The sequence below is a fragment of the Schistocerca gregaria genome, chromosome X (genome assembly GCF_023897955.1).
Source record: "Schistocerca gregaria isolate iqSchGreg1 chromosome X, iqSchGreg1.2, whole genome shotgun sequence".
Lineage (NCBI taxonomy): Eukaryota > Metazoa > Arthropoda > Insecta > Orthoptera > Acrididae > Schistocerca > Schistocerca gregaria.
The window spans coordinates 794,689,074-794,705,436 of NC_064931.1; the positions used below are offsets into that span (position 1 = coordinate 794,689,074).

Below are 16,363 nucleotides of genomic sequence, written 5' to 3' on the forward strand. Positions count from 1 at the left end.
ACAACAGATCGCGCTGCAAGTGATGTGAAAGATATAGAAGACAACGCAGTCTGTGGGTGCGCCATTCTGTACGTCGTCTTTCTGCTGTAAGCATGGAATTCCACCGCCTACAACACAGTGTTGTTGCAACAAGATGAAGTTTTCAACGGAGGTTTAATGTAACCAAAGGACCGAAAAGCGATACAATTAAGGATCTGTTTGAAAAATTTCAACGGACTGGGAAGGTGACCAATGAACATGCTGGAAAGGTAGGGCGACCGCGTACGGCAACCACAGAGGGCAACGCGCAGCTAGTGCAGCAGGTGATCCAACAGCGGCCTCGGGTTTCCGTTCGCCGTGTTGCAGATGCGGTCCAAATGACGCCAACGTCCACGTATCGTCTCATGCGCCAGAGTTTACACCTCTATCCATACAAAATTCAAACGCGGCAACCCCTCAGCGCCGCTACCATTGCTGCACGAGAGACATTCGCTAACGATATAGTGCACAGGATTGATGACGGCGATATGCATGTGGGCAGCATTTGGTTTATTGACGAAGCTTATTTTTACCTGGACGGCTTCGTCAATAAACAGAACTGGCGCATATGGGGAACCGAAAAGCCCCATGTTGCAGTCCCATCGTCCCTGCATCCTCAAAAAGTACTGGTCTGGGCCGCCATTTCTTCCAAAGGAATCATTGGCCCATTTTTCAGATCCGAAACGATTACGGCATCACGCTATCTGGACATTCTTCGTGAATTTGTGGCGGTACAAACTGCCTTAGACAACACTGCGAACACCTCGTGGTTTATGCAAGATGGTGCCCGGCCACATCGCTCGGCCGACGTCTTTAATTTCCTGAATGAATATTTCGATGATCGTATGATTGCTTTGGGATATCCGAAACATACAGGAGGCGGCCTCCCTATTCGCCAGACATGAACCCCAGTGACTTCTTTCTGTGGGTACACTTGAAAGACCAGGTGTACCGCCAGAATCCAGAAACAATTGAACAGCTGAAGCAGTACATCTCATCTGCATGTGAAGCCATTCCGCCAGACACGTTGTCAAAGGTTTCGGGTAATTTCATTCAGAGACTACGCCACATTATTGCTACGCAAGGTGGATATGTGGTAAATATCGTACTATAGAGTTTCCCAGACCGCAGCGCCATCCTATGTTGCCAATTGTAACTACTGTAATTTCCAAAGTTTATCTGCCTGAAAATGTACTGTTGTCCCAAGCATATTGCAACAAACGGTGTATTTCTATCGCTGCTCGTTTAGTTTGTATTGCCGTTTCAAATATACCGGTCATTTTTGAAACACCCTGTATTTTTTGATTTCAGGAGAAACCGAAGATGGCGCGAGTACGAAGGTAATAGACAACACTGTGAAGTTATGTGAAACACTACTTCCTGAAACATCAGCTAGTGTTCAGCAAACGGATGAAACTTCTGAGTTTCAGTTTGACTTTAACGATCCTGGTACATGGCCGAAGAGATTTGGTTGGTTTAAAAGAGGGGGAAGGACTCAAACAGCTAGGCCACCGGTCCCATGTTTCGAATAAAACAATGTCACAAGGTTGAGAATAAAACAAGCAAGTTTGACAACACAAAACGGAGAGAAAGGAGAAGCCATAAAAACGACGGAAGGACAACGAACACTTAAATGGAAAAAAGGGGAGAACAAAACCACAGAAACGCAAGAAACAGGTAGAAGAGATTAAAACAACAAAACATATTACCATGGCTGTCTGACCATGAGAATAAAAAGGAGAAGCCAGCCACTCTGCAACACGTTAAAGCCTACACCCTAAAAGCACTAGGGTGGAGGACACAGAGGGCCAAAGGACATGCGCTAAAATTTAGATCAAATGATAAAACCCACCCTCACGAATAAAACGTGAAACTAATTCAGCCGATGAGGCGTTGTCGGATAAAATTAGCGGCAACGAGTCCAGTAACCGAAGACTTCATCGCACGGCAGTCAAAGTGGGACAGTGCACCAGAATATGGGCCACTGTCAACCCGGCGCCTCATCGACACTGAGGCGGGTCTTCACGGCGCAGGAGGTAGCCGTGGGTCACCCAAGCGTGGCCAATGCGGAGCCGGTAGAGAACCACAGAGTCCCTGCGAGAGGCCGGCATGGAGGACTGCCACACATTCGTAGTCTCCTTAATGGCACTCAGTTTGTTATGCGTACTGAGACTATGTCATTCTGTCTCCTAAGGCCGAAAAATCTGGCGACGTAAAAACGAACCAGATCAGTTATTGGAATGCCGATCTCCATAAACGGTTTCCGTGTTGCCTGGTTGGCCAGCGTGTCAGCAAGTTCGTTGCCTGGGATTCCGACGTGTCCTGCGGTCCACACAAACACCACTGAATGACCGGACTGTTCCAGGGCATAGATGGCCTCCTGGATGGTCGCTACCAAAGGATGACGAGGGTAGCACTGGCCGATAGCTTGTAGGCTGCTTAAGGAGTCAGTACACAGAAGAATCGACTCCCCAGGGCATGAACTGATGTGCTCAAGAGCACGAGATATAGCCACCAGCTCTGCAGTGAAAACACTGCAGCCATCGGGCAAGGGATGCTGTTCAATATGTCCTCCATGGACATACGCGAAGCCGACGTGACCATCAGCCATCGAGCCGTCAGGGTAAATCACTTCGTGGCCTCGGTAAATGTCAAGAATCGAGATGAAGTGACAGCGGAGAGCCGCGGGGTGAACTGAGTCCTATGCGCCACGTGAAAGGTCCACGCGAAGCCGCGGCCTAGATGTACACCATGGAGGTGTACGCGATTGGACCTCGGGTATAGGTGGTAAAGGCAAGGACTCTAGTTCAGATAGAAGGGATCGGACGCAAACTGCAATTGTAAGCCCTGACCTTTTGAACCAGGTTCCCTGACTATGAAAGATTATTTTAAAAAATGAGAGCAGAAAGCGAAAGTGATCCTGACATCAGTAAGAGCTATAGAGAAGGTCGCAATTTAAGTAATCATTGGTTTCTAAAGCAGTTAAAAAATGAGACAAAAGTTGAAAGATCATGGCTAGGTTACAGTGAGAGCAAAAACGCTTTATATTGTTTTCCCTGTACATTATCTTGACACTCAGGCTCAGATTCTGAGTCAAAATCGTTCTTAGCTAAGGGGGAAGGGATTGTTAATTGGAAAAAGCTTTGTGAAAAATTGCCTGCCCATGAAAAGTCACCAGACCATGAATTTTGTTTTTGCTCTTGGAAGGCTCTAGTCTAGACTCTAGTCTTCTCTCGGAAGTGGAGGCATTGATAGAGAGCTGCAAGACTGGATAAAAGAAGAGGAATCTCGCAGCAGAGCAGTGCTGCACTGTATTATTGATGATGTCGTTTTTCTATCAGAGCGTGGAAGTCCGTTTAAATGAACAAAAGAAGTTATTTTGGTGATCCACAGAGTGGAAAATTTCTAAATATCGTTGATCTTATATCACGCTATAGAGTCCCCTTCGTCTGCATATTGAATTCCACAAGAAAGGGCAGATTAGCTATTTTTCCAAACATATACAAGACGAGTTCCTTGGCTTGATTGTCGACAAAATAAGACAAGACATAATTAAAGATGTTTCAGATGCTACATACTTTTCATTGATGTTTGTCTGCACTCCAGATACCAGCCACAATGAGCAGGTGACCCAAGTAGTTCGCTATGTCAAGGCAAATGACTAAGAGGTTGTGGAAAGTTTTGTTGACTTTTTTTATAGTTACAGTTAGTCAAGAAATACTGAAAAAAATTTAACAAGATGGGTTGAACATTAAATACTGCAGAGGTCAGTCTTATGACAGTGGGGCAAACATGGCTGGAAAGTAAAAAGGTGTCCAGTCAAGAATACTTGAGAAGAATAACCTGGCCTATTTCGTACCATCTGCTGCTCACTCTTTCACTTTAATAGAAGCACATGCAGCCGACACATCTGCTGAAGCCCAAACGTTTTTTGAATCGTCCACCGTTTGTATCTATTCTTTGTGGGTTCCAACCCAAGATGAGAAATCTTACAAAACATATACCCACAACACCCTGAGCAAGACTAGGTGGTCTGCAAGTGTAGAGGCAGTTGAAGTAGTTTGTAATCATGTTCATAAAGTTGTAAAGGCTATGGAAGAAATTGAAACTTATAAATTCACAACACCAGAAACAAACACAGAGGCAATGTCAATTTTTAAAAATATGAGAAAACTCAAATTTATTGCAATATTGAAAAGAAAATATATTATGTTAACCAGTTTCTGCAAAGACAAGACCTTACAACTGATAAAGCTGTGTACCTCTGAAGCTATTTCTGAGGCCAAAGTGCAAGCAGAAGACAATGAGGTATCAATGGTAACCTCAGAAAAAAAGGAATAGAAAGAAAAAAATTAACAATGGGCTTTGTGAGGATGAAGTATCCAAATATTCACAGGAAGATTCCTCTAGTCCCAACTGAACTGGTAACTGACAGGTAATGGTTATGTTGGGCTACCTGGAGACCATTTACAGCCATTCGTGGACTTCCATGTTCCCAAACAATGATGAAATTTTTACAGATGACGATGCACCATGTCACTGGACCGCAATTGTTTGTGATTGGTTTGAAAAACATTCTGATCAATTAGTGAATTATTTGGCCACCTAAATCACACAACATGATCTCATCGAACACTTATGGGACATAAACGATAGGTCAGTTCGTGCATAAAACCCTGCATTAACAACACTTACACAATTATGGATGGCTACAGAGGCAGAATAGTTTAGCATTTCTGCAAGGGATTTTCAACAACTTGTTGAGTTCATGCCACATTGAGTTGCTGCACTACATTGGGCAAAAGGGGTCCGACACAATATTAGGAGGTATCCCATGCCGTTTGTCACCTCAGTGTACTGTGAGCTGCACAATAATTATTCAACTTCTGCCAATCATATGAATATTAATTCCAGTAGACAACGTAGTAGGTCACACATTAAGCAGTTCCCTGAGTAAGTGCTACAAACAAGTAACTTCTCAAAATAGCCCTTGCCTTATCCAAAATTATTCATCCAATTTTTAAATTGATTTGATGCAGCTGTCCACGCCAGCCTGTCTTGTGCAAGCATCTTCATGCATACTGCAACCTTCATGCCTCTCTGGAGCTGCTCACTATATTCAAACCTTTCCCTCCCTTCACAATTTCTACCCCCTACACTTCTCTCCATTACTAAATATCTGCATCTACATGACTAATCTACAATTCCCTTATTCTGATGCCTCAAAATGTGTCCCATTATTCAATCCTTTCTTTTATTCAAGATAGGCCATAATTTTCCTTTTTCCTCAACTCAATTCTGAACCATCTCATTTGTTATTCATTCTACCCATCTGATCTTCTGCATTCTTCTTTCTTTCCACACTTGTCTGGACTACTTATCAGACAAGTCCATACACGGCTACACTCCAGACAAATACCTTCAGATAAATACTTTCTAACACTTCAATTGATATTAATTTTTTAACAACCTTATGTCTTTCAGAAATGCTTTTCTTTCCATTGCCAGTCTGCAGTTTAAGTCCTCTCTACATCCACAACTAGCAGCAATTATTTTTCTAGCCAAATATTAAAACTCATCTACTACTTCTGGTGTCTCATGACCTACTCTAATTCTCTCGGCATCATCTGACTTAACTTGACTATATTCCAATACCTTTGTTTTACTGTTGTTGTTGTTGCTGCTGCTGTTCATAACATAATATCTTTTCAAGACACTATCCACCCAATCCACCTGCTCTTCGAAACCCTTGATGTCGGTCTCAGATTGAACAACACTGTGCATAGGCTACAACCCAGTCTCACTCCCTTATCAGCCAATGCTTTCCTTTCATGTCCTTCAACTCTTATAATGAAGTATTGTTTCTGAACACACTGCAGATAATCTTTCTCACCCTGTATTTCATCCTTGGTATCCTTACAATTTGAAAGCATGTCTTTCAGTCATTTCACTTGTATTGAACAATTACATAACATACAAATAATTATCTGCACCAATTCATTTATTTATATGAATACTTCAAAAATATGGTAGCATGGAGTGCACTTTCAGTTATAACAATTCTCTCTATTTCCATACTCGTGAAACAATAAGGTTTTTCTTACTGCTTGTGACCCAAAATAATCAATATAATTCTTACGGGCAATCAATATAATTCTTACGGGCATTAATGAACTAGGAATTTTTATGTTAAATTTGTTATTTGAAATGATTTCTTATACTTCATTTTCATCTCCAGCTGAAACTGCAAAACATTGCTTTCTTTATTAAATGAATACACAACACTGCACATACTGCACAATGATCTTGGGCTATATTGTTAAATAAACACACTGCAACACACTGCAAAACACACACACACACACACACACACACACACACACACACAACACACACACACACACACACACACACACACACACTTTGATGGGACGTGTACTGCAACACACTTTAGAGAGTGATAATATCTAATACTCTTAATGGTTTCTTTGGTTAAAAGACATCTTCTCTAATTTTAACAGCTTGTGGATGTAGCGCGAATAGAATTCTTTAGGTGGCAGCTAGTCAGGCAGATAGACGATGGCACGGTCTTCCTAGTGCTGGAAGTAAATATTAGCGTTTAACACTGTGATTCCTTCCCCCTATTGGTAGCCAGGTAGACTGCACTAGGAAGGGTTTCTGCATTGTCCTACCGTCCGCCCCTGGTAGCTGAATAGTCAGCGCGACAGAATGTCAATCCTAAGGGCCCGGGTTCGATTCCCGGCTGGATCGGAGATTTTCTCCACTCAAGGACTGGGTGTTGTGTTGTCCTTATCATCATCATTTCATCCCCATCGACGCACAAGTCGCCGAAGCGGCATCAAATCGAAATACTTGCACCCGACGAATGGTCTACCCGACAGGAGGCCCTCGTCACAGGACATTCACATTGTCCTACCATGTAGTTTTGAGTTCTGAACTATCTGTACTCCAAATAAGTGCTCTGCATATTTTTGCTCTGTGTCGAGCCCATACAACTTTCGTCTGCTACCTGTATCTTTGCTGGCCTACTGCTCATGCTCTACACAGTTTTGATACTGGGAATTTCAATGAAAGTGGTGTTTTTAATGCCCTGGAAGAAGAAATCTACAATTCTGATTCAGAAAGAGAAGTTCATGATTATAATATTGATTGAGATTTCTGTGTGGTTGAACACTCTGGTAAGTAATAAACAAAAGAAAATAACATAGTAAATAATTTTGAAGATTGTATCCCCTAAATGAACATTCATAAAAGAGCTCCAGCTGTAAAAAGCATCACACTGGAAGTCTGCAAAACGTGTTCTGATGTCAGTAAGAGCCATAATGGAAAAATGTGCTGAAATGAAACATCTTGGTGGTGTCAAAATTCTGATGGAGCTTTTTTTATGCCTGAGTGTTTGATAACATACTACAATCAGGCAAATTGTGTGTAAGAACAGTGTGTATGCAAGTTTTTCTTTAGAGTAACAAAATGATTTAGTAAAATGTTTCATTTGTCCCATAATTTTAATATTTCATACTAAGACCTTTTAAGATATGCAAAACCAGTTTCCATCATGTGAAATGAATCATCATACACACTTATAGTATTCACAGTAACAAATCTATGATTTTCAAAAGTTGTGTTAAAAAACAGCAGTCCAGCTGCTCCATCCATGGTGACTAGGGTCAGTTTCGAATGTGTTAATGTGTGTAAGCTGACTTGAAAATCAACACACACATGAAAGTAAGATACTACATTAATCTCTCATAACCAATTATCACCAAATAGTCATCTTTATGCATATCAATATACTAATGGCAAAAAATGTAAGTTATTTCCTCCACAAAAAGTAGTCTGAATTAACAACAACCTTAAGTTTTCTGTATAGTATACAGGTTAACTGGGCCAAGTGTTCTACTAATTAATTTACAAAATGAAGCAATATGTACAGTATGATTACTTAGGAGCTCAGAAGAAATATTTGACTGAGATCATTGTATATATTCCATATACTTATGCAAGAGAGCACCTCTTGCACCTTCAGAACTTTACTTTAGCTTCCTCATTTTTATTCTGTATCTTGAGGGAGATACTGTTTAAAAGTACATATAATTTGCAAGGAGCTACAGCACCCACAGTAATTTTTCTCCATGTGAATAATCAAGCATACTCCAACACACTGAGCATTGTTTCTATTCCTTCACTTATTACCAGTACGTGATGTTTTTGTAAAAAGGTCAGTCACTGCTGATTCACCACAGATTTAAGTGTGAGTGGTACTGTCTAAAAACACGGAGTATTGTTCGATACTAGAATCACAAATCATCATAATTTTATTTGCAACAAATATAGATGTTCTAAAAAAATATTAGTTGTCACTATAACACACATGCAGAAATAACTTTCTATTTGACACATGATAAACACAAAGCTGCATTAAAAGAGAATAAATGCAACATTCAGAACTGCAACACTCGTGGTAAATCTGCATCTGATTTTGAATTTTGACGCTAGGAGACTGTAGTTACTAATTTACAATCTTCTGTGACAAGCCAGAGGCGTCAGATTGCCCCCCCCCTCCCACCCCCCCTCTGCAAGCACATAATCTATGCAACACCAACAGAATCTTAGGGACTTAACCTAATCTTCGAAAAGACGTACCACCATCAACAGAAGGTTTAACTGAGGACACAATCACAATCTGTAGTGATGGTAAAATTTATGCTCCTACCTCTCCTACCCTAACAGTGAAATGCTGGACATTAATGTTTCTTTTACAAGTAGTAGTCAGGTATAGTGAGACTGGTCAGAGCAAGGTCCACTACATACATGCCCCTACTGACTGTGTAGTAGAGGACATAATAGGGTCAGGCAACTACCATCAGAACCATGGAGTGTTCTTTTAATTATCAATGATTCAGAGTGAAGTGGTGGTGCAGTGTCTTGCTGAATATGCAGGTCCGTGAGGGGTGCAACAGGCAAACACTCAGTCCTTGTACTGCACAGACATCACACATACCAAGAAACCCAATTCATCCTACAAACTTCCACATACAAAGAAATCGGCAAAGCACTAACACCTTGCTGTTGGATGTGGCCCATCACTCCATGAATTTTTCAATGCACTTTTACTGTCATTTGTTCATACTATTATGACAAAATTCTTATCCATACATCAGGCATGTTGGTGGTCTTGCATCTAGTACATGTGAGGGATGATCTTTGTATCCCACACTGCAAAAGTATTTCTGGATGCTGCGACTACTTCCATTGTGCTACAGTATAACACTGTGTTCCAATCCAAACTAAACTGATTCCAATCATCTAAACATCAGTCGTTTACACTACCAGTGGCAATTTTATCTGGAATCAAGTACTCACAATAAATCCTTGAATACATTGTTCACTAGAGCACCTGCACAAGTCTGGGGACAATGTAACTTGTACCTGGCAAAGAATGTCACCAAATGCACAGACACATTTGGTCACATACATCTTGCACACCACTGCTGACATCACAGTCATACCTTTACTTAAATACACCATCAGCTGAGGCAACAGAAGTACTCCTGTGCCAATATGGAAGCTATAAAAAATCAATTTCCAGTACTCATACTTCATCTGTAGGAATGATTCCTAATGATGATAATAATATGATATTCAATGCACTTTCTTCTGCATGGCACATATTTAGTCTATCATAAACATGACCATCTTCTCCACTTTTAGTTAAATCTTTCTTTACTAGTTAATAACCCACCCTTCCAGCAGTGAAAGGATATTTTTTGCAACCATATAAACCTGCAATATCAGAATAAAAAGTACATTCTACAAATAACATTTAAAGATCAATTTATACGTTGGCATCCTTATATTTTGAAAAAGCTGAAATGTCACACTGTATGCTGTTATTATTGCCACCAAGACTAATTATAAAATTTAATAAATTATGAGCCAAAGAACGGAACTTTTTCCACTTTGAAACTGCTACAGAATAATTGATAATGTATACAATTTCCATAAGGTTACAAACTTTCACATTCAAATGTAAATCCTTGGGGAGGGGTGGCAGGAGAGTGGATGGAGGAGGAAGGATGTAACGAGATGGGATTCATACTGGATACACCAACAATAAACTAAGAGCTACTATGTGTTTGGAGGATCCAATTAAATCTGATAATGTTGACTTATTAAATTTTGTGTTACAAAGTTCTTACACTGAAGTAGACTACACTACAGTTCCTCCTATTGATCAATTCTATATTGCTCTAAAAATAACTGCAACTCTTTTAGTAGCAGTTAATCACTGATGTCTGTAGTACCACATAGTGGTTCATGGAAAGGAAAGGAAAATATACCTGTGCGCACTACAGACAATGCTGTTGCAGTATTTTAAGGCCCCTGAAATTTGCCAGTTGCAATTATAAATAACTTGGAAAAAATTCGGTAAGCATTACACCATCTTGTGTTAAGTGCACTATATTTACAGAGGTGTTGTTTAATGGCTTTACTTGTGTTTTTTACTGAGACAGATGACAGGTACAAAAACAACATGGAAAAACAATAACTAACAGCCACAATGACATTGCTACTTTCCTAACCAATTATACATAAATTTAAATTTGTTATCTTGTTCAAACAATGGGCATAAGGACACCGTTTGCAGAGGTAAGAAACTAAAAAACTACTGCAATTGCAGATCAGCAAAATGAACATGAAAACTCATGGGAAAGGAAATGTCAGTAATAACAAACTGTTGTTTAGGAATTAATGTTTTATTAAATACAATACAATTATTTATACATATTTTTCAACTTTGCTAGTTTGAAAAACTTGTCATTCTTTTTATTTTTTTCTTCCCATAACAAGATGATTACAAAGCCATGTCTTTTCTCCACTAGCAAAACAAATTTCTTCATGTTGCTCCATCTTACTTGTATCCTGTCACCATCTTCCTTTCACTTCTCTCACTGCATACAAAGTCACACCTGAAAGTGAACAAAAGCAAATATATATTAAAAAAAAAATCAAGACGTCATTGTGATGTCATCAGAGTTCAAAAAAATAGATGAGAGCACCATCCTATCACTCTTCCCCTGCTCGCTCTCTCTCTCTCTCTCTCTCTCTCTCTCTCTCTCTCTCTCTCTCTCTCTCTCTTACACACACACACACACACACACACACACACACACACACACACACACACACACGAAATTTTATACAAACTGAAATATATAAAGTAAGTATGAGAACATAAATGTCTGATTACAGTGTCATTGGGAACATTTATAATGAAACTATTACAGTCAAACTCTCTGCACTGCAATATAATGGTCTGGGCTATACTTCTTACAGTCTGCAAATGAACTACCACAATTACATTGGTGCAAAAAAAGGAAATGAAATGATCGTGTGGCATTGATGGCCGGGAGGCTCCGTCTGGGGTAGTTTGGCCGCCGAGTTGCAAGTCTTATTTCAGTCGGTGCCGTATGGGCGACGTGCACTCCGGTGATGATGATGATTAAAATGACGACAACACAACATCCAATCCATGAGCAGAGAAAATCTCCGACCTGGCTGGAAATGAAGCCTGGGTCGACTGCATGTTAGGCAAAAACACTACCATTCAGCTAACCAGGAAAAAAAGGCAGACAAAATCTGTGCTCTCAAATGCTATACCTACCAAGAAATAAACATATGCAGTGATAACAACTATTCTCTCCTTGGTAACACAGAGAAATGATGTAGCTAAAGACAGAAACAACTAATTCCCAAAAGGCAATTGTGGACTGCATTCTGTGTGTCAAGAATGCAAAGTCATTTCCACACGAAAATCTGAAGACCTAATATACAGTAGTAACAAATTTGTTCTTTTCCTGTAACTTAAGGTTCGATATCTTCCAGACTATAAGTTAGCATGGAAACATCAAGTCTGTTACAATGAATAACTGACTCTAGATCTGTTCTCCAAATCTTGGCAATTCATTAGAATGAACTGGTGAAATACGAATAACTGACAAGAATTTATACCACCATTTCCTGATTTTATACACAGTAATTTAGTGCCGTGACCATTTGGTTTCCAACCAAGCTAATCTTTTTGAAAGCAGCTGTATCTTGTTTGCATAATTTTACCATCCCTTCCAAAGTACCAGAACGAAGAACTGTCTGCTGTAAATTTAAAATACTTTTTAATAAAGGTCATGTCATATACAAGACGAGCAACGAAAAAGTAGGTCACAATAAAAATTACCAGTGTAGGCATCAATAATTGGTCACAACTAACAATTAAAAGAAAGCAATTATTTGTTATGAGCAGGTGTCACTGCATCTAATATACACAACAGGACACAGATACAACTAACAGCCATACTGCAAGGTGAACCAAGTAATCAATGACCAGAAAAAATATAAATGTTTAGACTAAAGTCACTTTCTTTTTATTTCATCTTCTGGATACCAGATTCCAGTAAACAGAATGATAATGTAAGAGAAATTTACAAAATATGTTTTTTCTACAATAGCAGACATACGGTATAGAGTGCAACCTTAAAATGTGTAGGTGGCCTCTCACCCCTGTCTAGCATTCGTCACGCATCCTTCCCAAGTAGGTGTCAAATACTAAAAGTCAATATTGTGCTTTCAACAGATGCAAATTGCATCCAGCAAAGGTGAGTGTTCCCTATATACAGAGCTTCATTTTTATTGCTTAAAGTAGCAATGTAAAATATAATTAAAACATAAAAACAGCACAAAATATGAACTTAATCCTTTAACTGCTGTGCACGAATTAACTTTTCACGCTCCAACACTCCTCACGTGCTGAGGACACGTTCAAACACAGCCCCTGGATTTTCCTGACGTACTAGTGACATGTTTATGTGCCCATTCCACTAACCTTGCAGTGCTGTGAGCAAGTCACTTCCACATCTCAGTGAATAAAAAAGTTTAGAGCATTTATCACACAGAATATGTGCCTCTTTACATGCTATCAGTTGCAAAAAAACTCATTTCACTATCTTGAATCGTCTATGAAATTTGATGACTGTTATGACCACATGATTCCTGACATGCAGGGCCAGAAATGTGCTCATCGCATGACCACCAAATATACACTGAGGTGACAAAAGTCATGGAATACCTCCGAATATTGTGTTGGACCTCCTTTTGCCCAGTGTAGTGCAGCAACTTGACGTGCTATGGATTCGACAACTTGTTGGTAGTCCCGTGGAGAAATACTGGGCTCTGCTACAGCCATCCCTAATGACAGAACTGTTGCCTCTGCAAGATTTTGTACACAAAATTGACTTTTGAAAATGTCCCATAAGTATTCTATGGGATTCATGTTGGGCTATCTGGGTGGCCAAATCATTTACTCGAATTGTCCACAATGTTCTTCAAACCAATTATAAACAATTGTGGCAAAGTGTCATAGTGCATTTTCATCTATAAAAATTCCACTGTTGTTTGGGAACATGAAATCCAAAAATGGCTGTAAATGGTCTCTAACTACCCCAACATAACCATTTCCAATCATTGATCAGTGCAGTTGGACCACAGGACCCAGACCATTTCATGTACACACATCCCACACTATTACGGAGCCACCATTAGCTTGCACACTGCCTTGGTGACAACCCGGATCGTGGCTTCGTGGGGTCTTTGCCACTTACCCTGAAATCGGGCTTCTTTTAGCCTGGCCACAGTTTTCCAGTTATCTAAGGCCCAACTGGTACGATCACAAGTCCAGGAGTGGCATTGCAAGCGATGTCGTGGTGTTAGCAAAGGCACTCGTGTCAACTTCCTGCTGCCACAGCTCATTAACGCCAAATTTGACTGAGCTGTCCTCAGACATGTTTGTCGTACATCCTACATTAATTTCTGTTGTCATTTCATATGAAGTTGCTTGTCTGTTAGCACTGACAACTCTACACAAACATACTTCTTTTGGTTGTTAATTGAAGTGAAGGCTGTCAGCCTCTGCTTTATCCATGGTGGAAGGTAACAGGTGAAAATTGGTATTCTAGGCACACTCTTGACACTGTGGATATCTGAATATTGAATTCCCCAACAAATTCCAAAATGGAATGTCTCATGTATCTATCTCCAACTACTATTCTGCATTCAAGGTCTGTTAATTGCCATTGTGTAGCCATAATCACCTCAAAACCTTTTCACATGAATCGTGTGGGTGCAAATGACAGTTCCACCAATGCACTGCCCTTTTATACCTTGAGTGCGTGATACCATCACCAGCCGTATATGTGCATATCACTATCCCACGGCTTTGGTCACCTGAGCGTACAAACAAATACCGCAAGAATGAGATATTTTTTCCTTCTAAAATTTAATAAAATTTCAATAACTTATCTACATTTCATACACAACACATATGAGCTAAAATCAGTTATACGCAAAGATTACACAATGCTATAATGAAAAAGACAGCTTCAGCCAAATGATAAATCTTTATTTATGATCCAACTAGTTTCGCGGCGTTAAGAGCCAACCTTCAGAGATACACATTTCATAATTTATTTCAAAAGATAATCAGTCTATGATCCAACATTCTCTGTCTAATAAATGTTCAACCATCAGGAGTTTTTTTTATCACAGTTGTATGAAGACACTTGGATCATCTACTGTTTATCTGATAAATTCTCCTCGGGTTATCAGCCAAGTGGTGGCGTCGTCTTGTCGCAATGTTTCAATGAGTTTCGTACCTATCAATCTTCTGGCGAAGTGATTCGCCAGAAGATAATGGGTGCAAAACTCATTGAAACATTGCGACAAGATGACACCACCACTCGGATGGTAACACAAGAAGAATTCATCAGTAGAATACACCGAGAAAGACTGAAAACGCAAATACTCCAGGTTATCTTTTGAAATAAATTATGAAATAAGTATGTATCCCAGAAGATGTGGCTCTAATGCTGCAAAACTAGTTGGATCATACAGATTTATCATCCAGCTGAAGAGGTCTTTTTCATCATGGTACAATTCTACAGCTGTTGATGTCCAAAATACAAAATTTTCTATTTACACAATGCATTTTTACCCTGCAAATTCTTTAAAATTTTGCACAATGTTTTACTTAATTTGATGCAGCACAGTACCTATGATGTGCAACGAAAAGCAAAATATCATTTCTTCAGCATGTAATAATCCAGGTCGGCCGGGCGGTTCTAGGCGCTACAGTCTGGAACCGCGCAACCACTACTGTCGCAGGTTCAAATCCTGCCTCGGGTATGGATGTGTGTGATGTCCTTAGGTTAGTTAGGTTTAAGTAGTTCTAAGTTCTAGGGGACTGATGACCACAGATGTTATAGTCCCATAGTGCTCAGAGCTATTTTGTAATAATCTGATAAGTATTTTGTAATAATCAGGTAAGTATTTCACAGCAGCTGTGGTGGAGCTATTCCTCTTAGCACTGGTAGCAGCATCTGGTGAGCAGCACAGCGAAAACAAAGCCGCACTCAGCACATACTGCAGAGAGCATGTCTCTAGCAGTTAAACAGTTAAGAAGTGACATAATGAAACAATGAATATAACAGTCCCCACTGTAGTAAAACATGAAAAGTAATATAGTAAATACATGTAGCCCTCTTTACATTTGCTGTTAGTGTAAAATTTATATCACTAGGAAACAACAATTTGATCATGAGTCTTTTAGAACACCCAGCGTTAGCTTTACTGAAAAGAAATCTAGCATGCAGAGGCAATAGTGGTGCAATGTGGCCACATATTACTCTGCAACCACCAGTTGGCAATCTTTTGTCATATTTCCAGTTTCGTGTTAGCCATGCAGTGTTCATGTGCATGCTGAGGCTCTCGATGGCACTGCATCGCACCTTCTCCATGCCATGTCGCAGTTCAAAGACCATCAAGAGTCATGAAAACTACTACTTGTACATAACATGCAGCTGTGAAAGGCTACATCGATGGGATCCAATATTAGGAGACCACAAAGGAACACCACTAATTCTTACAAACTTGCTGTGCTGTGAATATTAACTTATTGTGGCACTTTAAGCCAGTTGTTATAATATGAACCTGGTGGAGCTGTACACCTATAGGTGATGAGCCCATTTTACATCAATTGTTCCCTTCTGTATCTGCAACTTAAAACAGTATGTCAAGTGCATTTAAAACAGCACGGTGCTAGGATCCCTATAATCTTAAAATCAATCTTTACGTCGATCAATTAGAACATAGTAAACAGTGTGCTATATTGGACTAAATACCATACTTTTGCATATAATAATACTGTATAGGTTATGTTATGCGGAGTGGGAGGGGAGGAAAGGGAGAGGATGAAAAGATTCATGGTCAGAACGAT

General features: G+C 39.8%; 1 protein-coding gene across 6 annotated transcripts in view; it reads right to left on the reverse strand.

Annotated features, from left to right (window-relative positions):
* LOC126297709 (regulator of G-protein signaling 7) overlaps positions 1–16,363 on the reverse strand; it is a 221,400-nt gene that overhangs the window by 144,010 nt on the left and 61,027 nt on the right. For 4 of the 6 annotated variants that reach the window (XR_007552568.1, XR_007552569.1, XR_007552566.1 and 1 more), the window contains one exon: positions 10,778–11,009. The exons of the other annotated variants lie outside the window; for them this stretch is intronic. The gene's annotated coding sequence lies outside the window, so the exon portion shown is untranslated. Of the gene's footprint in view, positions 1–10,777; positions 11,010–16,363 lie in introns of those variants that run through there. 6 annotated transcript variants of the gene reach the window in all.